A 26,961-nucleotide genomic window follows, 5' to 3' on the forward strand; every position below is an offset into this window, starting at 1 on the left:
TTCTGAGAAGATATCACTACCACTACTCTCTGGCTTCTCCTGTCTTGCCATCATCAAATCCAGTTCATTATGTCACCATGAAATCCTAGCGTCTAAACATTCTTGACGAACCTCCCATGTGGGGCATTGTCGAAGGCCTTACTAAAATCCATATAGACAACATCCACAACACTTCCTTCATCTATGTTCCTGATAAACTCCTCAAAAATTCTCTATAAAATTGGTTAAACTCAACCTACCATGCACAAAGTGATATTGACTATCAGTTTCTGGCTATTCAAATAATTGTATGTATAGCCAATCTCTTAGAATACCTTTCAATTATTTACCTGCTTCTGATGTCAGGCTGTCCAGCCTATAATTTCCAGGGTTATTTTTGTAGCTTTTTAAACAACAGAACCACGCGAGGTACTCTCCAATCCTTCGACACCACACGCATGACATTTAAAATATTTCTGCCAGAGCCCCTGCAATTTTTTACAATAGCCTCTTTCAAGATCTGATGGAATTTATCCAATCCGATTTGCTTGAAGACAGCAAACATGTCCTTCACTTTAATCTGTATAGGTTCCATGACCTCACTGCTTGTTTTCCTTACTTCCCATGACTGTGCCCATTTTCTGAGTGAACACTGATGGAGAAAAAAAAAATGTAAGATCTCCCCAATCTCTCTTAGATCCAAACAATGTCAACCACTCTGATCTTCAAGCGGACCAATTTTATCCCTTAATATCATTTTTCTCTTTATATACTTGTAGAAACCCTTAGGGGTTTCCTTCACATTGTCTGGCAAAGCAACCTCATGCCATTTTGGCCCATGAGTCTGTGCCATTTAACTTGCACCTAATTAAGATACACCACACCCCCTCCCCCAGCTCATTTCAAATGGTGGGAGGAAACTGGAGCCCCTGGGGAAAATTCATGCAGACACAGGGAGAACTTGCCAACTCCTTGCAGACAGCACAGCATTTGAACCCCAGTCTCGATCACTGGCGCTGTTTCCTGAGTGAATGCCTGCGACATCAACCTTAGCTTATCTCAATCCATGCATTGTAGATCATTTTTCATATCTTCAAAATTAACCTTTCTCCAAATTAGAATCTCAAACTGAGGCCCAGACCTAACCTTCACCATAATTAACTTGAAGCTAATGAATGGCATTTTGATCACTGGGTATAAAATGTTCCCCTGCATGTACTTCTGTCACCTGTCCTGCCTCGTTCCCAAATAGGAAATCCACTATCGCATTCTGCTAGTTAGTACCTTTATATATTGATTTAGAAAATTTCCTGAACACATTTGAGAAACTCCAAGCCATCCAGCCTATTTACAGTATGGGAGTCCCAGAGAACTGTGGAAAATTAAAATCCCCTACTATCACAAACTTGTATTTCAGAGAATGTGAAATATAAAGTGTTCACAATTATTTCTCTGGAGACAAAGTCTTGGAGAACAGGTTCAGCTTTATTTCGAATCTGCAGAGTTGGGTGCCCCTGGTCTGGAGACACACCGGAGGTTCAGAATCATTACTCTTTTGTACAATCCTGGGCTCAATATCACCCCACCTTCATTTACCTTCTTCCAATCAGAATCTTACTACATTACAATATTCTCCTTCTCCCTTCCATCAATCCAAGAATCACTCACTTCCTCCTTCTTCATACATCACATGTTATGTTAATTAGATTATTCCATCCTTGGGGGCGTCTAAGTTAATATTCATATCTCTTTTAAGCAAGTGCAGTACTAGCTATAAACTACCTTAGGTCACTGTACCAGCCTGAACCAGATCCTTGCATCCTTGGAGCTCCTGATAAGAAGGGGCCCACTAGCCAGTACTGTCTACTCTCAAGCTTTTATCTACATACTTTGAATTCCATTATTTTTCACAGAATGGTGTGAGTTAAATCACTTTCAACCATTTTCACGATTCCTCCTTTTTTCTCTTTACCATGTATTTCTGATTAAACTGCATCAAACCCTGCTGCTATCTGATTGCATGCCTAAAATTCATTAGGTACTCCCCTTGATACCCCAATTGAATCAAAATAAATTTGGTTATTGAAAAACTTCCCAAGGAACTCCTTCTTACTTTTCTTTATCCCTATTACCATCTCCCATTCAAATGCCAAGGTGAAGGGTATGGCCAATTGAATGATTGCCCTTCAGATGGGAGGAAGAATCGGTCTAAGAATCCTGCCTCCACAGAAGCACCATAGATCTGCTCGAGGTACATTAGTTGGCCATACCCTTCACCTTGGCTTTTGAATGGGAGAAGGTAATAGGGATAAAGAAAAGTAAGAAGGAGTTCCTTGGGAAGTTTTTCAATAACCAAATTTATTTTGATTCATTTGGGGTATCAAGGGGAGTACCTAATGAATTTTAGGCACGCAATCAAATAGCAGCAGGGTATGATGCAGTTTAATCAGAAATACATGGTAAAGAGAAAAAAGGAAGAATTGTGAAAATTGTTGAAAGTGATTTAACTCACACCATTCTGTGAAAAGTCATGGAATGCAAAATATGTAGATAAAAGCTTGAGAGCAGACAGTACTCGCTAGTGGACCCCTTCTTATCAGGAGCACTGGGGTATGAATCCCAGCAGCCCAACCCTGGTTCCCATTTACCAACTCTATTCAGCATGTCCATCACCATCTCATGTTTCTTTCTACCGTAGGAGGAGGGTTGTACATAGATATTTAACTTGTGTTTCACAAAATATTCAAAGTCCTGTTCTAATGACCATCAATGTATTTTCAACTGGATCTTGAGCGGGTTTTCGGTGGGATGTATGTGCAAAGTTGACGGCTCAGCAGGGGTCCTCACCGGTCCTTTCACTCTGGTGTGATGTGTCCATCTTTTTCTGCAGTTCTAATCACTGTCTCAGTTGTCAAGAGGGTTAGAAATGACCCCTCCCAACTTGGATGAAGCTTCCACATCTTTTGTGAACAGAAATTTCGAGCGAGCGAGGTGCCTGGGCCAACAGACCCTCTTTCCTAAGAACAAATAAAGAAGAAACGAGTGCTAATACATAGTTCCTTAGAAATTTGTAAGTGACTTCAACAGTTGGCAATTCCCCTTCTCTTCCCAAAAATGGCAGTCTGAATAGCATCTCATAAGGGGAAAATCAGACATTCCTTCGAGGTGCTGTTCGGATTCACAGTCATGCTATAGGCAGGCATTTAGTCCAGGGTAACTTTGTTTCTAGCACCAATTTGGACAATGTCTGACTCATTTGTTCTACCCATCATGAGGAAAGGGGATGCCATGGGGTATGAAAATCCCATGTTATTTCTAACTTTTGCATTGTTTCTTGAAGTATCCTAGAGGTGAAGTATAAGTTTCTAGTCTTTCGTGCATATGAATCTATCCGCAGTCAACAACAACCCATCAGTCCCTTCTTTGTTTTTGGGAGAACCAGTTTCAATACCCCCTTGATCCTTTCTGGACTCATTTTCCTCTTTCCCTTACTTGTTAAGTATCCCAAATATTTTACCCTCTTTTCTAACCCCAGTTGTAACCCAGGAGGTTACTCCCAATATCCAGAATGTATAATAATTGCCACATCACTTCCTCATGATCCGTTCCGGTCATAATGGGCTCCAAAATAGGTACAGAAAACTCTTCCCCTTTTACCTTTAATAGTTGACTAGTGAATCTAACTCCTTCCGATATAATGTTTAACCATGATCTAGTGGCCTTTGTGTCCACCAGAAAAACGGCATCCTTTTTGTTGAGTCCCTTCTGGAAGAAACCCCTGATCCCACTAATCCTCCCCAAAAGTCATCAGAGGGAGAGCATCCCTTTTCCTCATTAATTCGGGACATTCCTGTTTGAAATGTCCCACTTTCCCACAATAGTAAAACCCTGCCTGCTGGGGTTACCCAAAACTCAAGTACATCAACATAATAACAACCGGACCATTTCCATCGCTCAATTTCTCTATCAGAGGCATCCCTCTGGTGGAGTCTAATCTCCTGGATGGAAGGTATAGGGCTCGTTGAGGAGGACTCATGTTGAACTAAATCTTTGGGGTCCCAATCCTGATAACCCTTTAGATACTTTAGCTACTTTATCTTCTGCCTCATTAAGTTAATAAATCATATCTTTATCATGGGTATGTGCTCAACATTAAACTGCAAACAAATTGGTATCTTGCGTGGTCCCTTTAAAAGTATTCCTGGCTGTCTTCATTCTCTGCTCTGTAGTATTCTGCACAAACTGGCTGTGTTATCTCTTCTTCTGGGCTTCCTGCCAATTTGCCTGGCTGGTATCTCATGTTTTTTTTATGCTGAGATCTCTCTGTCCTCACTGAGAACAGCTTAATTTTTAAATTGTGCAAATGCAGACAAACGTGTTTTAACAAAAGCTTCTAGAATTTAACACAGACTTTCTTTAAATCTTCACTTCTTTGTTACAGTGATTTATCATGCCTCTGGGTTCGAGCATTAACAGGATCTGAAAATAGTTTGGATATTGCTGGCTAGGGGTCTAGATTCAGGCAGATGATATGCTAATGGTGGTCCTTACAGGGTCCTCGATGAGTACTCGGGGTCACTCGTCTCTCCCTCCTCCATCAGCCTTAGGACTTCCATTTGACTATGTAGTTTTTGTTTATCCTCCTGTGCAGGAGGCTTCTCCTGCCTACCCTTTGCTTTTTCCCTTTCCTGATTTTTCCTGTCCTGCTCCTTTCTATGTGCACATTCTTTCTGGAGGACATCCATAGGTTTACTGGCCCGCCTTCTGACAGTTTTACAGCATCAGTTTGGCAACCTGCAAGCCTATCTCTTTTCTTTCTTGTGCTAACAGGCACCACTTTGCAATGAGCTCTTTAATGAATTCATCATCCCAAGTAACCCCACCCCCCCCCCAACGGCCAGTGTTCTCTAATTCCTTTTGTTATTAGATCTCTTAACTCCCGCATATTCCTCCTTCCCTCCTCCTGCTGCTTGTCCCAATCTGGCTGAACAATTGGAAATTTAGCTTCTGTGGCAGCTCCCTGGTGGTCCCCAGAGGGGTGGGGGGGTGCTCTCTCTCCCAAATTCTCATTCCTGCCTGCCGGACCATTTGTCTTTCTTCTGCAGTGAATAAAGTTCCTAATATCAATTGCATTTCGCCCCAGGTATAAATGTTAGGTCCCAAGAATTGATCAAACTGTTCAGCCAAGCCTAGGGGGTCTTCTAAGAGACTTTTCATCTACTTTTTAAAGTTACTCACTTCTGTACTGGTAAGAGGAACGTTGATGAATCCCAACGCCCCTTCTCCTATCGAAACCTCCTTAAAAGGGAACATTTGCCAATCGGCTTGATCTTTCTGTTCCTTTCTCACCAACGGAAAGGATTTTATATCCTCCTGTAATATTTCCACCTCACCCCTTCTCTTTATCTCAGGTTTTTCCATACCCCTCTGTCTTGCCTCCTCCGGATCAGGGGCACTGGCCTCTACCCTTCCAATGGGCTCCCTCACCAATCGGTGATCCTGATAAGAAGGGGCCCATTAACCAGTACTGTCTACTCTCAAGCTTTTATCTACATACTTTGCATTCCATTACTTTTCACAGAATGGTGCGAGTTAAATCACTTTCAACCATTTTTCACAGAGAACATGGAAACACTGCTGCACAGAACAGGCCCTTCAGCCCTCGATGTTGCGCTGACCCATATATTCCTTAAAATAAAAGCACTAAACCTCCCTACCCTGAAACCCTCTATTTTTCTTCCATCCATGTGCCTGTCTAAGAGTCTCTTAAAGATCCTTAATTTTTCATCTTCCACCACCTTCCCTGGCAAGGAACTCCAGGGACCCACAATTTTCTGTGTTTATATTAAAAAATTTACCCCTCATATTTCCCCTAAACTTACCTCCCTTCATTTTGTACACATCCTTTGGTGTTTGCTATTCCTGCCCTTGGAACAGGAATGGGCTGTCCACCCTAACTATATCTTTCATAATCTTGTAGGCCTCTCTAGTAAGTGTCCTCTCATCCTTCTGCTAACCTTGCCTCATAAGATTTATTTTCCAATTTAGGCAGTATCCTGGTAAATCTTCCCTCCTCTCCACAGCTTCCACATTCTTCCTATATTGAGGTGACCAGAATTGAACACAACACTTTGTGTGGTCTCACCAGAGATTTGTAGATTTTCAACATGACCTCAATCTCCCCTATTAATGAAGCCCAGTATCCCATAGGCCTTCTTTAACTATCTGATCAACCTATACAGTGACCTTGTAGGATGCATGGATTTGAACCCCAAGGTCCTGCTGTTATCCATACTCTTAAGTAACTTGCCATTATATTTTACTCTGCCTTCTGGTTTGTCCTTCCAAAATGCATCACCTCACACTTATTTGGATTGAACTCCATCTGCCACTTCTCCACCCAAATCTGAATCCTGGCTATATCCTCTTTAACTTTCAACTCCTTCCACAACTCCTCCAATATTCATATCATCTGCAAACTTACTGACCCATCTTTTTACCTCTTTATCCAGGTGATTTAGTTAAAAAATCACAAAGTGCGGGGGTCCCAGAATAGATCTGTGTGGTACTCCACTAGTCACTGACCTCCAGGAAGAATATGATCCTTCCACTACTACTCTCTGCTTTCAACCTGCAAGAATTTTTTAAAAATCCACACAGCTAAAGTTTCATGGATCCCATGCCTCATTAATTTCTGAATGAGTGTCTCATGGGGGACAATGTCAAATGTTTCCTGCAGCTGTCTGCTATCTCTCTACAGATTAGCTCCTCCAAATCTCGTTGGCTATTGGGCTGCCTCCAATGCAACCCCATGAGAGTGGTCATATGTTTCCCATTCCTCAGCTCCATCCATATAAGCTCAGTTGACGAGCCCACTGATCTGACCTGCCTGAGCACATCTGTGATATTTTCCCTGATGAACAATCAAGTAATGTCACTCCTCTCCCTTTCACAAATCCCCCACCCACCCCCCTTCCCCCTTTCTAATATCTAAAGTAATAGAAGCCTGGAACATTAAGCTGCCAGTCCTGTCCCTCCTCTAACCAAGTTTCACTAATGGGCACAATGTCATAATTCCACATGCCAATCCACGCTCTAAGCTCAACTGTTTTTCCTATAATACTCCATGCATTGAAATAGATGCACTTTAGAAAATTTCCAACACACACCATCTGTTGACTTCTAAGAGCGTATGGAATTTTCACATCATTAGATGAAATTACTCAGTGCCCCTTACAGTACGAGAAAGAGAAGCAAAAGAGAGTCCACCCAGGGTCACTGAGTGTCCGTAGATTTACCTCCTCACTTCCTCCACAACCTCACATATTTCAGTCCAAAATATCAGAAAGCCAAGTTCCAGACCCAAACCTCTGACATAACCATGAAGCCCTCAGCACCCTTGGCATCTGGTTCCGATACTTGATACTCGTTCGACCAGTCTCAATCCAGTATCTGCAATCTGGAGTGAGTTCCTTGACCACAATTACCAGCAACTGCAGCCTGTGAGTGTTTTTCCTTATTTTGGAAGTTCATATTTTCAACCTCATGTATTTTCTGCTCATTAGAAAGAGGAGAAAATAATGTGACCAGCGTGGGTTCATTAGTTGGTCATCAGCTTTCATGGGATAGTGGGGCATCTGGACAGAATCGATGGAAGGGAGGCAGGCTTGTGTGGTGGACTGAACAGCGTTCACAACTCTGCAGTTTCTTGCAGTCTTAAACAGAGTGCCAAGATAGTACCCAGTCATTCTTGACATGGCTGATGGCAATGGTGCAACAGACAGTCAATAACATGACTATCATGCAGTTTATATCTAGTACAGCCAAAAGGTTGACAGTTGAGTTAGTGCAGGCCTGAGTAATTGCTGGCCAGTCACTCTGACATCCAACATTATGAAGTGCTTTCACAGACTGGTCACATTAACCCCATCCTCCCAGCTAGACTTGAACTACCAGGTACTGCCAAAAGGTCCATGGTAAACACCATTTCCCTGGCCCCACACTCAGTCCTGAACAAGATCATCTACGTCAGACCATTGATAACTTTAATATATTTGTACCAAGTAAACATTTCCCCAAATTCCAAGTCCTTGGCCTCCATGCCCCTCTCTGCAATTGGACCCACAACTTCCTGTCCTGCAGACTATAGTCAGTGAGGATTGGTAACATCATTTCCTCCATGGTCATCCTCACTTACTTGGCTCTGCAAGAGCATGTACTCAGTCCTCTCTCTACTCCCTCTGTACCCATGATTGTGTGGCCAAATATCGCTCCAATTCCATAATAAATTTGTGGATGACATCACTGTCAAGTACACAATCTCAAAAAAATTATGAGTCAAATTATAAAAAAGGAGACAGAGGGACAAATGGCTTGGTGCTAGCGCAACAACCTCTCCTTCATTATCACCAAGACTAAGGAGCTGGTTACAAACTTCTGGAGGAAGGATGGAACTCATTTCCCAGCCTACAATAACGGCGCTGAGGGGTGAAATTGTGGATTGCTTTATGTTCTTCAAAGTTAATATCTCCAACAACCTCTCCTGGTCCATCCCCAGTGATATGATTGTCAAGAACATGCACCAGCTGCCAAAAGACTTTTGGAACACCATCGGGTTTGAGAAGTTGGGAAGTCAGGTTGCCGTTAGACAAGATTTAATTTGGAGTTTAGTTTTTGGTTACTGTGAGACAGGACAGATGCTGTCAGGCTGGAGCGGGTGCAGAGTTTTATGAGGTGTTGCCAGGACTAGGTGGGGTGGGGGGTGTGGTGAGCTATTGGGAGAGGTTGAGCAGGGTAGAGCTTTTTTCTTTGGAGTGCAGGAGGATGAAAGGTGATCATGAGAGAAATACTGCAGGAGAATGCACAGAACCTTTTGCCAGATTGAGAAATCAAGAGCCAGTGGATATAGATTTAAGATGAGGGGGGTGGGGTGTGATTTAACAGGACCTGAGTGGTAACTATTTTAATGCAAATGGTGGTGGGAGTACTGAACAAGCTGTCAGTAAAGATAGTTAAGCCAGGTACTATTGCAATGTTTAAGAAACATTTGGACAGAATCGTGGATATTACAGGTTTAGAGAGATAGGAAACACAGCCAGATGGAACTAATGCGGGTGGGATATTTTGGTCATCAGAAGGGAATATTTCTACCTTCTATTTCTACGAATCTAAGAGGAAATGAGTGCATTTTTATTCATATGTGTGAAAGTGAATTATGAAGGAACAAGGTGCAAAGATTTATGCAAATGTGACTCGATGTATGAAAATGCATTGAATGACATTTTTCAGCCGATGTTTTTCTACATAAAGCTGGTATGTGTGCAGCATGTTGTGTCGTTTTACCACAACCAGAAATGAGAATCTTTCTCATTAACTCTAAGGTCTGTGTATTTTGTCCCTATGAATGTTCACTGTTTCAATTTAAAATTAACTGAGGCAAAATTGAACAAAGACATCACATTCATAATATAATCCTCAACTGCAATCGCAGCTGAACTATATTCAAAATGATGTGATATTCTCCAAACTCTTTATTGATCTGGTCTTTCACTTCTGATGTACAATTTTGTAGCAAAAAAATCTACGTGCTCTCAATGCATTATTTGATCAAAATGCAGTGTATGAATTTGTAACGGCACTGATTTACCCCAGTTTACAAACAAATAAAAAATACACTCACTCATTTCTTTCAGCACACAATGGAGTCAACTTACTTTATTTTCTTCAGACACAACATTGCACTCTTCAACTCCCCAAACACCCTCCCAACCAAACCCCTCTGAAGTTTTCAATGGATCAGCACCACACAGGTGATCCTGGCGCTCTCACTCTCCTCCTCCTGTGTCTGAGATCCATTACTCGTCAGCTGATGCTTAACACACCTGCGCAAGCGAGATATTACCCCCACACGTCGCTTCGGCCTTTTCTCTATATATCTGTACAAATTTTTTTTTTTAATGATATTTTTTTCTGTAGTTCTCTGGCAGCTCATTCCAGGGATGGACCATCCTCTGAGCTTAAAAACATTCCTCTCAGGTCACTCCTCAATTTGCCCCTCTCACCTTAATCACGTGCCACCCAGTTCCAGAATCATTTACCCTCTTGCAGCCCTTCTGTGCCCTCCTCACCTCTGCATCGTTGGCACATTGACCGCTGATCGACGGTCAGTCTTGATGAACAACTTTGAATCTAAGTATTGATGTTCCTTTTTAATCCCACTGATGCTGCTCGACCTGCTGAGCATTTAATCTTGCTCCAGATCCTGGCGGACCGTTGCGTTTCAGATTTTCCATGTCTCCATCTAATTACGTGCATTGTAAAATGTAGAGTTGCCACGTCATATCAGCTATTCCAACTTGCCTGCCATGATGGACTAATTTTTACCCATCACCTTTCCCAGTTAGCCACCCAGTCTTCTATCTGTGCTAAAGTGATACGTCTAACATCACAAGCTTTTATCTTCAAGTTCATTATCATCTGACTGTATATGCACAACTAAATGAAACAATGTTTCTTCGGACCATGGTGCATACTCACGCACACACTATACACAGTTTACTTTGTTACAGGATTCCATTCATCAATCTCATAGCCTATGGGGAGAAGGAATTCCCTTTCTGGCAGTGATGGTTTTTAAGCTCCAGGTCCTCCTTCCTACTGATAGCAGGTTATTATTCCATTACATTTATTGTGTAACTTTTCAAACTTTTGAAATCTTAATATAGCATTTCTACTTTTTCCCCCTGCCCCTCTGTCCCCGCTCTCATCCCCTCGATATTAATCAGTCACAGATCTAGACCAGGACTGATTCTATCAAACATCTGACACCTCAAAGCCTGTCTAGCATCTCCAAGGGTGGTTAAGAGTGTGATGGATGCTCTCCTCTCGCCTGAATGACTGCAGCTTCAAGAGCACCCATCACCATACAATAAGGCAACACCCTTGATAACCAACCCAACTACCACCATTATCCCACAAAACCACCTCTGCTGGAGGGTCTGCAGCATTCCAGCAAGAATCTCAGCAGCACTCTCCAAACCCATGACGAACCAGCGAGAAGGACAACAAGAGCATGGGAACATCTCAACCTGGAATTGAGCATCTGTTTTGTTGAGAAAGTGTTAGGTTCACTGGGTTCGCAGAGAGACGAGTCTGGACACAGGAGTTTGCAATTAAACATAACTTTATGAACACAACAATTAATAAAAGAGCATGGGGAAATAGAAGTGATAATAAAACACATGAATAAATTTAAAAAGTGAGGAAAAGATAGTGGAAAAGAGTGTTGGAAAATAGGCGCACAATTTAATAAAACCTACATGTGTAGTGGCCCATGTGTGGAAACATGGACTGGCTCACAAAATAGCTGATGAACCACGCGGGCCTGAGGGGGTGGAGTGACACGTGATTAAGGTGAGAGGGGAAAATTGAGGAGTGACCTTAGAGGAATGTTTTTAAGCTCAGAGGATGGTCCATCCCTGGAATGAGCTGCCAGAGAACTACAGAAAAAAAAACATTAAAAAAAATTTGTACAGATATATAGAGAAAAGGCCGAAGCGACGTGTGGGGGTAATATCTCGCTTGCGCAGGTGTGTTAAGCACCATTGTCCCAGGTGACTTCTGCATGGTGGGAAGATGGGCAACTCCAGCCAAAGCCAGGTTGGCACTCCGATCTCTTAAATCGGTGCGGACCGAGGTGTCCTGTTTCCATACAGCAATTGGAGACCACACGGCGACTACCGCCGCCTCAATGAGGCCACCACACCCAACAGATATCCTATGCCCCACATCCAAGACTTTGGCATCAACCTGCATGGGGTAAAGATGCTCTCCAAGGTGGACCACATCCGGGGGAACCAACAAATCCTAGTTTACCCTCAAAATGTCCTGAAGACTTCAATCATAACCTCTTTTGGCTTGTTTGAATTTCTTCACATGCCCTTCGGTCTAAAGAACACTGCACAAACTTTTCAGAGGCTGATGGACGCATTGGGCTGGGACCCCCAAATTATGTTCATCTATTTGGATGATATCTTCATCGCTAGCTGCAGCCACAAAGTTTATGAGTTTGGGCTGAAGATCAATCCCGTGAAGTGGCAATCGGGTCTGGACACTATCAACTTCCTGGGGCACAATAAACAGACACAGGGCTATACCCCCCCTGAGAAGGTTGAGGCGGTCCAGCATTTCTCTAAGCCAGGCATGGTAAAAGGGCTACAGAAATTTTCCAGTATGATAAACTTTTACCATAGGTTCACACCAGTAGCAGCACAGATCATGCACTCCATCTTTGTGCTGATGGCTGGCAAGTCAAAAGACATTACTTGGGATGACGGGTCTTCCAGGGCATTTCAGAATGACAAAGATATTCTGCCCAATGCCACCCTCCTGGTTCACACCAGACCAGAGGGACCTACCACCCTGACAGTCGATGCATCCAGCACAATGGCAATCCCAGGCCTTTTTTAGCAGGCACTTCTTCCCCCAGAGCTCAAATACAGTGCTTTCGACTAAGAGCTATTAGTGCTGTACCTGCCGGTAAAACATTTTTGTTACTTTTTGGAAGGTCAGTAATTCAAGATCTTCACCAATCACAAGCCACTGACCTTCACCTTCCAGAAGATATTTGACCTGTGGTTAGCTTGACAACAGAGACACTTGTCCTATGTGTCTGAATTTACCATCGCGGGGAAAAACAATGAGGTAGCTGGTGCTCTGCCACGCCCCACGGTCGAGTCGGTGCACTGCCTGTCCCAAGGGGTCGACTACGTGGCTCTCATCAAAGTGCAGCATGATATCCCTTCATATAGGACAGCTGTCTCTGGCCTCAAGCTGGAGGACATCCCAGTCAGCTCAGGTCACCTGATACTGCTGTGCGACCTCTCTACCGGCAGCACCTGCCCCGTCGTTCCAGCTGCATGGAGGTGCCAGGTCTTCAATGCCATCTGTAACCTGGCACATCCCACGATCTGAGCCACAGTCAAAATCGTGGCCAACAGGTTTGTCTGGCATGGCCTCCATAAACAGGTCAGGGAGTGGGCCAAGACCTGCACGAACTGTCAGTCCTCCAAATTGCAGGTTCACACGAGAGAACCCACACAGACTTTTGAAAAAGCGTGGCGCAGGTTCAGCCATGTAAACATCGACGTAGTGGGGTTGTTACCAGTTTCCTGTGGGGCAAGATACAGCTTGACCATGTTGACCTCTCCATGAGGTATGAGGTGGCCGGAGGTGGTCCCGCTGGTTGATATCACCACAGAAATCTGTGTCGAGGCACTCGTTGACACAGGGGTGCCCATATTCAGGGTCCCAGAGCACCTAACCTCAGACAGGGGGGCACAATTCACCTTTGGGCTCTCGGCAGCACTGTCTAACTTCCTGGGGACACAGCTACACCACACCACAGCATACCACCTTCAGGCCAATGGATTGGTGGAGCAGTTTCATAGGCATCTCAAAGCAGCCTTAATGACCCAGCTCAAGGGTTCAACCTTGGTGGACGAACTACCTTGGTTCCTATTGGGAATTCATACTGCAGCAGAGATGGTCTATGGCACACCTTTGATCATCCTCAGGGAGTTCTTGGCCCCCAACAAATGCCCAAAAGTTCCCACAGCCATCCTTGAGAACTTGCGGTGATAACTGGAGTACCTGGTCCCACAATAATTCCCCCCACCACATGGCCAGCCCAAACATAACATCCACAGGGTCTTAAAGACTTGTCAGTACATATTTGTGAGAAGGGCCGTACACCGGCTGCTCTTACAACAACTCTATGAAGGGCCCTACAGGGTCATCAGGGACAGCGGTTCAACCTTCGTCCTCAACATCGGCGGTAAGGAGGAGACTTTTACCATTGACTGCCTGAAACCAGCATATCTGGACTTTAATGAGCCAATCTCCACTCCTCCCCTGTGATGCAGGGGCAGAACGCTCAAAGCTACAGACAATGGTGTTCTTATAGCAGCCCGAACACGGAGACACAGACTGACCCACAAAATAGCCAATGAACACAGCCACCACGCGGACCTGGGAGTGACCCTGGCTGCTGTCACGGGTGAGTCCGCATGGCGGGAAGATGGAGAATTCTGACAGGAATGCTGGCCAATCCCAGGTTGGTGCTTTGATGATGTGGGATCCTGACTTCAGTGCCTGGGGCCCATATAAGCGCGACAGCCATAGCAATAAACCAGTCTCATTTTCCAAGGCTTTGGTATGCATTTTGTTCTTCTCCAGCTCGTGTAGCGCAAACGCTACACACACACGATTTATAAAGGAGTGTGGGAAGATCATAATGGGAAACAAACAGTATACAATTATTAATTCACATAGGCATTGAAGACAATTGCACGCTATAATCAGGGGTTATACATACCCTGTGGGACCCCTGATTGAGAGGAGGCGGATCTGGTACCGTTGTATCCTCAGGGATATACGCATGCTCTCAGACCTCTGATCAGTTGAGAGTAGTGGCTCTACTGCCAGTATTAATCAATATCAATTTGAGCAGTAGCAATACCATGGCTCAGCTTCAATTCAACGTGCACCTTAATGGCGACCCTTCCAAGTGACGCCTACAGTAGCAACCTGGCATGGAGCGGTTTCCGGGGCTATCACCACAATACAGAGAAAATGAAGGTCCTTTGTCTTTGGCTAAACCAATGGTTCTCAACCTTTTTTCTTTCCACTCACATACCACTGTAAGTAATCACAAGATCTCAAGACAAAGGAACAGAAGCAGGCCATCAGGCCCATCGAGTTTGTTCTGTAAATCTGCACTGTTCCAATTTCCGGCCTTTTCCCCATATCCCTTGATGCCCTCACTCATGAGATACCTGTCTATTTCTTGTTTAAATACTCCTAGTGATCTGTCTTCCACTGCTGTATGCACAGATCCATGACCCTCTGGCTAAAGAAGTTCTTCCTAATCTCTGTTTTATATGGATAACCTTTAATTTTCAGACGATGACCCCTTGTCCTCGATTCACCCACCAAGGGAAATTTACCCACATCCACCCAATCTAAACCTTTCAAAATACGAAATGCCTCTATGAATACAAGCTAAAAGCTGCCAAACACTCCTCGTAAGTTAGCCCTTGCATTCCGGGAATCATCCTTAGAAATCTCCTCTGCACCCTCTCCAACAACGTCGCATTCTTTCTAAGATAGGAGGCCCAAAACTGCACACAGAACTCCAAATGAGATCTGGCCAGTGCCCCATAGAGCCTCATCAACACCTCTTTACTCTTATACACTATTCCTCTTGAAATGAAGGCCAACATAGCATTCGCTTTCTTCACTACCAATCCCACCTGGTCATTAACTTTTAGGTTTCCCTGCACGAGAACACCCAGGTCCCTTTGCACATCCGAAGTCTGAATTTTCACCCCATCCAAATAATATTCTGCCTGTTTATTTCTACTGCCAAAATGTACAACTGTACATTTCTCTATGTTAAATCTCATCTGCCATAATTTTGCCCAGTCACCTAATCTGTCTATATCCTTCTTGAACTTTACTGTTTCTACTACATATCCTATTCCGCCACCTATCTCGATGTAATCCACAAATATGGCCACAAAACCATTCATACCACAATCTAATTCATTAATATAAATTGTAAACAGCAGGGGCCCCAATACCGACCCCTGCAGAACACCACTAGTTATAGGTAGCCATTCAGAATGGGAGCCCTTAATTTCAACCCTTTGCTTCCTGCCTATCAGCCACTTTTCTATCCAGTTTAATAACTTCTCTGTAATTCCATGGGGCCTCATCTTATTAAGCAGCCTAATATGCGGCACCTTATCAAAAGCCTTTTGAAAATCTAAATAGATAACTTTCACAGCCTCTCGTTTGTCTGTCCTACTTGAGATTTCTTCAAAAAACTCTAATAGATTGGTCAGGCAGGATCTACCCTTTAAAAAAACCATGCTGACTTGGACCTATCATGCATCTCTAGGTATTTCATCACCTCATCCTTGAGGATCAACCCCAATATCTTCCCAATCATCAATATCAAACTAATTGGCCTATAGTTTCCTTTTTTTCTGTCTCCCACCTTTCTTAAACAGCAGAACCACATTTGCGACCTTCCAATCCTCTGGAATCTCTCCAGAGCTTATTGATTTCTGGAAGATCATCACCAATGGATCTACAATCTCCAAAGCCATCTCTTTCATAATCCGCAGATTCACCTCATCCAGACTGGGAGATTTATCAATCTTTAATCCATTTAGTTTGCCTAGCACAATTTCTCTAGTAACCCTAACTGAATCCAACTCTACTCCTTGAAGCCTCTGACTGTCTGGGATATTACTAATATCTTCCACAGTGAAGACAGATGTAAAATATTGATTAAGTTCCTTTGCCATCTCTTTATAACCCATTACAATTTCCCTTTCATTGTTTTCTATTGGTCCTGTGTCAACACATGCCTCTCTTTTATTCCTTATATATTTGAAAAAACTCAGTATAGTTTTTAATATTGTTAGTTAATCTCCTTTCATAGCTCATCTTTTCTTTCCGAATGACTTTCTCTGACTTTGTAAGTGTCGAAAGGAATCCCAGTCCACTAATTTTAGCTTCCTTGTGCCCCCTCTCCTTTGCTTTTATCTTAGCCTTCACCTGTTTTGTTAGCCACAATGGTACCATCTTTCCTTGGACAAATTTCTTTTTCCTTGGAATATATCTATCCTGCATGTCTTTTATTGCTGCAAAAAATATCTTCCACTCCTGCTCTGATCCTCCGGTTAGTTTGCTTTCCCAGTTTACTTGAGCCAGTTCCTTTCTCATACCACGGTCATTTCCTTTATTCCACTAAAAAATTGATACATCCGATAATTTTGTTTCCTTTTCAAATTTTAAATTAAATTCAACCATACTTCTTAGACCTTTAAATCCCTAACGACCTCGGGTTCATTTCCCATGACCCAATCCAGAACTGCAGATCCCCTGGTGGGCTTCTCAACAAGCTGTTCCAAAAACCTATCTCTTAGGTTTTCTACAAACTCTCTCTCCTGGCTTCCAATATTTTCCTGCCTTTCCCAGTCCCCTGCCATGTTAAAATCCCCTATAATTATTTTGATATTATCCTTGTGGCAGGCCCTCTGTATTTCCTGCTGTATCTCATTATCCACTTCCCGACTACTACTTGGGGGCCTGTATATAACAGCTAATATGGTCTTTTAACCCTTGACATTTCTTAATTCAACCCATAATGATTCTATTTCTTTTGACCCTATGTCCCTCTTTCTATTGATTTAATCTCATTTCTTATAATCAGTGCCACCCCTCCTCCTCTACCCACCTGCCTCTTTCCTGTAGACTGTGTAACCTTGGATGTTGAGCTCCCAATCACACCCCTCACTGAGCCGCGTTTCAGTAATGGCTACAATGTCATACTTTCTCAGTTGAATCTGAGCATCCAGCTCACTACTTTATTTTTAACGCTACATGCATTTAAATGTAGTGCCCTTAAACCCGATACCGATATTGTTTGTTCCGTATTCTTTTTGAACAGCACCTTTTCCTGCCTGCTCGCTTGCCTTTTCTTTCTGTTGTTATTGAGTAACTCTTCACTATTTATTTATCTCCCTGTTGTAATTCCCTGTCTCTCAACTGTCCTATTCTCTGTACTCTCTGTGATTAGTAAGGGATTGCTTACGGTGGGATGTGAGTGGGGAGGGAAGGTTGAGAATCACTGCTCTAGACCCAATTGTTGCTGAAATATTTTGCTTGATAAAAATTGTCATTGGGCTATTTCCCTTGGAGTTATGAAACCGTGCACATAACGAGTTAATTAAGCACGATTAAAACAGTGGTTTTCAGACTTTTTCCTTCTACCCACATACCACCTTAAGTAATCCCTTACCAATCACAGAGCACTTATGGCATAGGGAATACTTAAAGTGGTATGTGAGTGGAAAGAAAAAGGTTGAGAACCACTGAGCTAAATATAGGGCTCTAGTCAATAAGGATGCAAGGTGATTTGAACCAGCCAATGGCAAGATATGCACTGACCAGTTGTCCAAGCCTAACCTTAACTGACTTGCAAGCTATTTGTAACTTTGAATGCAACAAAAAGTACACCATGCACTGTCAGCTGATGGGACTTCTGAATGAGTTTCAGATGGGGAGGTCACGTGACCACAAGCAGGAAGGCCACACCTCCTCCACAATACTATCCTCTTATCTTTATCTATCAGAGAGAATACAAGTAGAATAGAAAAACCACCACTTGCACAGTCACACATCTTTCTGACTTCAAAAAACATATTTCCAGTCCTTCATGGGAACATCAGTCTCTTTATTCCACTCCATTTATTAGGCCCAACAAGAGGTGACATGGAGTAGGACAACTCTTAAGGATAAGACATGTTAGTTATCTTCATATAATGGTTGGAGGGGTAGGAGATTCATTCAGTGCATGTTATGATTAGCCAGGGGATCAAAGTGTAGGAGTTTAGAAATAGTTATTATTTTAATTGTAGGAGTTCTGAAACAGTTATAGAAGGTAGAAAGAAAAAGCAAGGAAAAAGCTAAGATGTTCTTTGTGTAAAATGGCGCATGAAAAAAAGCAGAACAGAGTAAACAAGATAACAGAGGAATTTAAGCAGACATAGAAATATGCACGGACACACAAAGAGCTTGTTTAATAGGGGGTGGGGAAAGGAGGTGTGAGCACGGGATAAGAGAAAGTTGGAGTCAGTCAAGAGTCAGATGAATAGGGAAAAGAGCCAAACCAATCCAAGAAGGACAAACGTAAGACAAATGTAAAGGGAGGTGAAGTAAAAATTGTATAAAAACAAAGAGGCTTCCCGCCCTCGGGGTACTTTCCCAAGGTAAGGGGAGAGTACCCAACCTTGCAATGTTGCAAATATAAATAAATGTTCTTTGTTCTCAACTTTTGTCTCGAGCATATTTTGTGAACGCGAAGGCACTTCTCACAAAAGGTTATGGGAAGAAGGCCAGACAATGGGGCTGAGTGGGAAAATGGATCAGCTCATGATTGAATGCCGGGGCAGACTCGATGGGCTGAATAGTCTATTTCTGCTCTTATGTCTCATGGTCTCATGACATCCTCCCATTCTAGCCAGACAAGAGTGGACACAGATGTGGAGTTTGAGGATTCAGGCCATGAAAAGTGATCTGTCCTCAAGCTTTCGAGAGGGCAAAGAGTCGGAGGCTAATCTCATATTCTCGTCTGTCATTGTGTCCAGTGAGCCTATTCTCAATGTACATATGCACGGAAATTCTAATTTGCTGGAGCCAAACGTGTACTTTGTAAAACAAAGACTGCAATAATAAATATTATTTGAATTAAAAGCAGACAATTGATATAACAGGTTTAGATAAAGATTTTCACATTTACCCAAGTGCAAAAGGAAGTGATTTTGCCAAGGTGCAGAATGGGTTTTGGGGACAGTAGAATGCCAGACATCCTGTGAGTTCAGGGACAATGTGGAAGACAGTGGCCCATGTGTTTAAAATTGGTACAGGAGCCATTGTATTGTCATTGAAGGGTTTTCATCAATGAAATTAAAATTACAGCAAATGTGGTAAAAAGGGATAAAAGTGGGCAAATTGAGGGTAAGCCTTGCCAAATAAAAATTAATAGCACACCCTGGATTAACACATCAAATGCTTCATATTTTAAGGGCCTTTGTGCTTTTAATGCAATCGGAGCTCTTGGCATCTTTGTCAGGAAGTATCTGCCCTCTGAATTACTTTGACAAAAAATGGTAACAAAGTAGCAATTTATATGCCATTAATATTGAATTGGCAGTTTCAATAAAATGAATTCTGTCCATTTATTATTCCATTCATTAACGATTGAAACTGTCAGATCAGTAAGAACATCTGAGCTAATTGAGACCTCGGGCAGATCCAACAGGAAACACACTGTTGATTTCAATATTTGACATGTGCTGATTCAGTAGCTCCCCTGTCTTTGTGAGAAATGGAAATTTTCTAGTAGAAAATTTGCATTAAATTATATATTGTCTTTACCCTATTCTGAGAGTTCTGGGTGCTTGAATTCCATTGTATTAATATTTTATTTATCCATTTTTGGGACCTGGATATTGATGGCAAAGTTCGGATTTACTTCTGATTCCTAATTTATTTTCAGAAGATGGTAGTGTTACGGAGTGCAGAGGACCCCAAAATCCAGCAGCAAGGGGGTACTTATATAAAAGTAGTATTTTCATCAGCCAGCTCCCCACCATGACTACCAGCCCCCCCACATCTCCATCGGGCACACAAAACTCAAAACGGTCAACCAGTTTACCTATCTCGGCTGCACCATTTCATCAGATGCAAGGATCGACAATGAGATAGACAACAGACTCGCCAAGGCAAATAGCGCCTTTGGAAGACTACACAAAAGAGTCTGGAAAAACAACCAACTGAAAAACCTCACAAAGATAAGCGTATACAGAGCCGTTGTCATACCCACACTCCTGTTCGGCTCCGAATCATGGGTCCTCTACCGGCACCACCTACGGCTCCTAGAACGCTTCCACCAGCGTTGTCTCCGCTCCATCCTCAACATCCATTGGAGCGCTCACACCCCTAACGTCGAGGTACTCGAGATGGCAGAGGTCGACAGCATCGAGTCCACGCTGCTGAAGATCCAGCTGCGCTGGATGGGTCACGTCTCCAGAATGGAGGACCATCGCCTTCCCAAGATCGTATTATATGGCGAGCTCTCCACTGGCCACCGTGACAGAGGTGCACCAAAGAAAAGGTACAAGGACTGCCTAAAGAAATCTCTTGGTGCCTGCCACATTGACCACCGCCAGTGGGCTGATAACGCCTCAAACCGTGCATCTTGGCGCCTCACAGTTTGGCGGGCAGCAGCCTCCTTTGAAGAAGACCGCAGAGCCCACCTCACTGACAAAAGGCAAAGGAGGAAAAACCCAACACCCAACCCCAACCAACCAATTTTCCCTTGCAACCGCTGCAATCGTGTCTGCCTGTCCCGCATCGGACTGGTCAGCCACAAACGAGCCTGCAGCTGACGTGGACTTTTTACCCCCTCCATAAATCTTCGTCCGCGAAGCCAAGCCAAAGATAGAAAAAAAGAAGAAGAAGATTTTCATTATATTTGAACAAGAAAACCAAATTAAACTTGAACTTATTACTATCAACTTACTTAACCTACTTAATCCCCCACCTCTAATACTAAGTGCAGGTGTGTGTAATGTGTATATAGGCTTATAAAAGTCTTTTGGATCACAGTCCAATCTCACTGGTTGCAGGCAATTCTTGTACTGTGCACAGACGTTAGCATTAATAAAGATCACCAGGCTTTGGTGCTTAACGGGCAAATGGTTACCATTCAGGAGGGTTCTGGTTGGTTTTCTGAGAGAGATTCCTTTTGTTCCAGGACATCCACACCTGATTCCTTTCCAATCAGTCTTGCTGACGAAACTTGCCCCCTTCAGGGTTCTCCAGATTATCCTTTTTCTTTCAGGTCACCTTTCAGACAGCTACTCTTCTCCTCTGACCAAGCAGTCTTCCAAAGTTTGCCAGCTTGTCCCTCTGGAACCAATTTCTCTGTCTCTCCTTCTCTCTCAGCTCCCTCCCTCTCTGAGAGCAAAGCTGTTCTCCTCTGCCTGCAAAGATCAAATAATCTCTCAGGTCTACTGCTGAATGTTGGTACTTTGTTGCTTTCTGCAAAATAGCACTCTGCAAAAGTCCTGCAAAAATTCTGTTTTTTAAAATGTTTGTGTGTGTGCAACCTGCTCTAACAATTCCTCCCAACCCACCTCTAACTACTCTGTCACAGTAGTGAGCCACCTTGAACCACTTCATTCCTTCTAGAAAAGGTACGTCCACAGTCCTGCGGGTAGAGTTTTCCATGAACATACGAACATAAGAACACAAGAAATAGGAGCAGGAGCAGGCCATCTGGCCCATCAAGTCTGATCTTCCATTTAATCAGATCATGGCTGATTTGATGATAGGCTCATTTCGAACGACCTGCATTTTTCCCATATCCCTTAATTCCCCTACTATGTAAAAATCTATCCAACCTCAAATATATTTAATGAGATAGCCACCACTGCTTTAATAGGCAGCAAATTACATAGATTCACTTCCTTTGGGAAAAGCAGTTCCTCCTCATCTCCATCCTAAATCTACTACCCTGAATCTTGAGGCTATGTCCCCAACTCTGGTCGACCCCACCTGGGGAAACAACCTACCTATCTTTATCTTATCAATGCCTTTTATAATTTTAAATATTTCTATGATTCCCTCTCATTCTTCTGAATTCCAGTGAGTACACACAACTTAATCTCTCCCCCTTCATCTCTGGAATCAACCAAAGTCAGTGCATCCTTCCTCAAGTAGAGAGACCAGAACTGCACGCAATACTCCATATGTGACCTCACCGGTATCTTGTTCAGGTGCAGCATGACCACCCTGCTCTTAAGCTCACTCCCTCTAGCAATGAAGGCCAGCATTCCATTTGCCTTATTGATAGCTTGCTGCATCTGCAAACCAACGTTTTGCGATCCATGCACAAGATTTGGATCCAGTGAAGATAAAGTATCAGTGATGTATTATCAAGTCAGAGAGGTGTGCAAATGGAGGGGAACCTGCAGATGGAGGAGAACTCTTGGCACCTCTTGCTCTTATACTTCTTGATGGTAGAAGGTGCAGTTTTGAGAGATGTTGTTGCCTGGGCAAGTAACTCCAATGCCTTTGTAGATAGTACCATTTTATGCTGGCAGTGAGGGAACACATTTATGGTTGATGGAGTATTCTATTGGACAGAGAACTTTACATTACAGCCCATGATTTTGTGATGACCTATGTAAACCTAGACCACAAGAATCTAACTTTTCCATACCTCACACCCATAAACTCCTATGTTTCTTTCATCCACACACCAACCCAATGCATTCCAGGGACCCACCACTTTGGGAAAAATACTTACCCCTGACATCTCCCATACACTTTCCTCCACTCACCTTAAAACAGATTTCTTTGGTGTTTGCTATTGTTGCCCCAGCAACAAGATGCTGACTGTCTGCCCTATCTAAGCCCATCATAATCTCCATTAAATCACCTCTCAACCTCCACCCTACTCTGTCAATTTTGCTTCATAAGACACGTTCACCAATCCACTCCCTCCAAAGCAGTGACATCCTTCCTGTAATGAGGTGAGCAGAACTGAACATTATCTCATAGCTCATGAAGACAAACCCCCAATCAGTGAAGGTCTATACTTCACATGCCTTCTTAATCACCCTATCAACTTGCACAACAATCTTAAGGATGGTTCTAATTTACCTCATTATCATCCAGATTGTTGCTATAGATGACGAACAACAATGGACCCAGCTTTAACCCAACACAACAACAAACTCAATCAGGACTCAATTTAAGGTCTCTTACTTTTGCACTCTATCGATTATTTTTACCCACAGGAAAAGAAATCTCAAGGTTGGATGTGATGTCATGTATGAATTCAGACTACGCAATAACTCTGAAATCTCAATAATACCTGAGACACGCCACTAGTCCTCTACTACCCCTCCCTGGTCTCTCCCACAAGGTCAATGTCTGATTCAATTTACTAACTCATCCTGAATACAAAACAGCTGAACCATCTTGACCCATCTTCCATGTGGGACTCGGTCAATGATCTTGCTGAAGTCAATTCACTGCTTTTCCTTCATTAATCTTCCTTATAAATTGCTTGAAAAATTCTACACGATTGATTAGACATGACCTACTGCACACAAAGTAATGTTGGCTATACCGTACCATTTTCTGTCAGTCCAAATACTTGTATATCCAGTCTTTTTCCACACCATCCAACAATTGACTCACTACTAATTTCAGACTCACTGACTTAAAATTTCCCAGATTTTTCATAGGCTTTCTTTAATAATAGAAGAACATTTATTATCTTCCAATTCTCCACCACCTCACCCATGGCTATTGGATTTTAAATACCTCTTCTAGGCCCTCTACAATATCTGCACTAGCTTCCTTGAAGGTTTAAGAGAATAACTTGTCAAGCCATGACGATTTATCTTGGTTCATTTAACAACAATTCAATTAAATTCCAATGAATGTAATATCACGTGAAAAAGAAATATAAATATAAAGGCACAGAACTCAAGAACATGAAAAAGAGGTGACATTTCCATAAGACCATAAGCCATAAGAGCAAAAATAGGTATTCAGCTCATTGATTCTGCCCCACCATTCAATTACAAGCTGATCCAGGTTCCCCACTCAGGCCCAATCTTTGGCCTTCTCCCATAATCTTTGATGTCCTGCCTTAAATATAGCAATTTTGAGACAAAAATCTTTATAGAGACAGGGGATCATGAGAAACAAATCTAAAGAGGACAGGATGAGTGGGATGGGACAAAAGCCCCACGTGGGATTGTTGAACCAGATGGAGGTGGAACAGAGGGAGAGGAATGACAGATGCCAGACAGAGAGTTGAGGAAGATGAGACGTACAAGGTGGAGTGGGCGATTTGAAGACAAAAGGTCTGCCAGGGCTGAAACTGGAACAGGAAGAGAAGGTGAGAAAGCTGGTGAGAATAAAGAGAGAGCAGATGGAACTGAGGGGAGAGCAGAGAGATAATTGAAAACACCCGAGAGACCCGTAAATTCTCTTAGTATTCATTTATTTTGGAATGCTAAGTATACATGTCGTCTGTGTGAAGGCTGTACGTGGGCACTGTGGTCCGGAGATGCGCTGTTTCATTGGGTTGTAGATATACATGTACAATCAGATGAAAATAAACTTGAAATTGAATCCCGTGGGGGGGGGAGGGGCAATTGGTGGAAGGTGGGATGTAGTGGGTGGCAAAACAAACAAAAATAAAGGAGGGAAGGAATAGAGAAGAAGGGGTTCAAAAGAAGAGAGAGGGGGCTTATGACCAGAAATTAGAACATTCTAGGTTCATATCACTGGGTTGTATTTTCCCCAGGCAGAATATAAGGTGTTGTTGTTCCTCCAGGAAAATGGGGGGTTGTTGTTCCTTCAGTTTATTTTGAGCTTCTTTCTGGCAGTGGAGGAGGCCCAGGATGTTGGAATGGGATGGAAAGAATGTAGAAGGGAGATGGGAGTGAAGGGGATGGAAGCAAAGAGGAAGGTGGGGGGGGATAAAATGAATCTGCTTTGTAGAGCACCTATGTTCTTTCCGCCATGACCATCCTGACCTCTTGGTTGTGTGATATTTCAACTCTCCATCCCATTATGTTTCACCTCGGCCTGGTTCACCAATCCCACACGGGGTCCCTGTACCACCCTCACACTCTGACCACTTTACAATGGCTCCTCTTCTCCATATCCCTAGTTACTTTCGACTCATGCCACTGAGTTCCTCCTGCAGAGTGTGGCCTTGCTTCAGATGCCAGCATCTGCTGTCTCCTGTGTGTCTATAAAAAAAGGAACATTAGCCCAGCAAGTCCGCACTGACCACCAAACTCTCACTGACATTAATCTACCCATTCCATTCTCCCCACACTCTCCTGGATTTTGCTAGTCATCTCTACACCAGGGGTAAGTTACACAGCCAATTAAGCTGTCGACCAACATGATTTAGGGATGTGGAAGGAATCCAGAACAGTAGGAAAGAGCCCACATAGTCACAAGAGAAACATCAGAGCTGGAGGTCAGAATGGAACCTGGGAGTCATGAAGCAACGGCTCTATTTTGTGCTACAAGACAGATTTAAATTTGTGCTCCTGGGCCTGTCGATTCAGTCTTTGCAGATACACATGACGGTGAACTGAGCTGTGAAAAACACTGTGCAATTAGATGATGTATTGCCAAAAAAATAAAACCATAGAAAACTGGAATTGAAAGAGATTGCATTCCCTGAAGGGGTCATCAACAGCATTTATAAATTATACAACATTGGGGAAGTATAATACTTCCCTTCCTATGTATTCCCTGCTCTGCTACACTCTGCCACAACAATATACAGAGGTATTCAGAAGATAAAATTAAAGACCTTTAATTGCATTTTTTTTCTGGTCTTAAATGGTATGTTGGTTCTAGGGTAATAAAGGCAATAAATACTTATCCCTGAAGAGACATTTAAATTAAGCTATTATTGGTTATGCATGTAATAAAGGAATCTGCTGTGTTAATACTCAGGTTAAAGTTTATATCAGTGGTAAAAATGTCTTTGGGCCTTTTAATTGCTTACCTGGACTTCGGCGGTATTGAGTTAAGATCAATGCATAGAAATAGAACAGTACATTTAGCTTGCACGACCTTGTCCTTCTGGCTTGCATTAACGAAGGTTGAGTGGAACTGTCATTGATATCTTGATGATGAGTAGAGTTAAATGATCCTTCGAGGGAAGATGATTTATGTAAGATCTCTTGGATCATCAGACATTGCAGACAAACCCCTTGGATGCAGAATTGAGATCTCGATCTATTAAGTGAATGACAAAAGGTGGGTTACCTTAGTAGAGAGGGAACAGAGCACAGAGGAACAGTTGGAATGAGGACAGAAGCTGTGAGTGAGAGCAAAATGTCCATCGTCGACTTATTTGTCTATAACACTTTTTAAATGAGTCCTCATTATTCATGAAATATCATAGCCTCATAAAGACATCTCATCTGATTGTTCATGGGCAATGACATTATAATTGCCCTCGATTCAGCCACTTGCTATGGCTGCCTGTATACCACCACTTTCTGCTCCTCAAGGCTCTTTTAACATTCTTCCCTCCATGCCCTGAACTTCTAAGATTCCTTTACCTTGGGATAAAACATCACTATTCATCTTACCTGTGTTCTCATGATTTTATAAGCTCTCCCCTTCATCTCCTATGGTCCAGGGAGAATAGCATCAGCTAGTCCAGCGTCTCCTTAAATTCTACCTTTAACGGTCATGTCAATATTTTTGTGAGTATTTTTTTCATTCTTTCAAGCCTGACAATATCTTTATCTGTGGTTGGGTGCTCAGAAGTGTGCTCAGTGCTCC

The 26,961-nt window shown here is 42.9% G+C and overlaps 1 long non-coding RNA gene across 1 annotated transcript; it reads right to left on the reverse strand.

The window, feature by feature from the left end:
• Positions 1-335: 335 nt before the first annotated feature.
• LOC138756064 (uncharacterized) lies at positions 336-26,543 on the reverse strand. Its single transcript, XR_011352712.1, has 3 exons — positions 26,174-26,543; positions 2,827-2,996; positions 336-631 (listed from the first exon to the last, which is right to left on the reverse strand). It is a non-coding gene; the product is annotated as an uncharacterized lncRNA (long non-coding RNA).
• Between the last annotated feature and the right edge of the window lie 418 nt (positions 26,544-26,961).

Source organism: Narcine bancroftii, chromosome 3 (assembly GCF_036971445.1).
Source record: "Narcine bancroftii isolate sNarBan1 chromosome 3, sNarBan1.hap1, whole genome shotgun sequence".
NCBI classification, from domain to species: Eukaryota; Metazoa; Chordata; class Chondrichthyes; order Torpediniformes; family Narcinidae; genus Narcine; species Narcine bancroftii.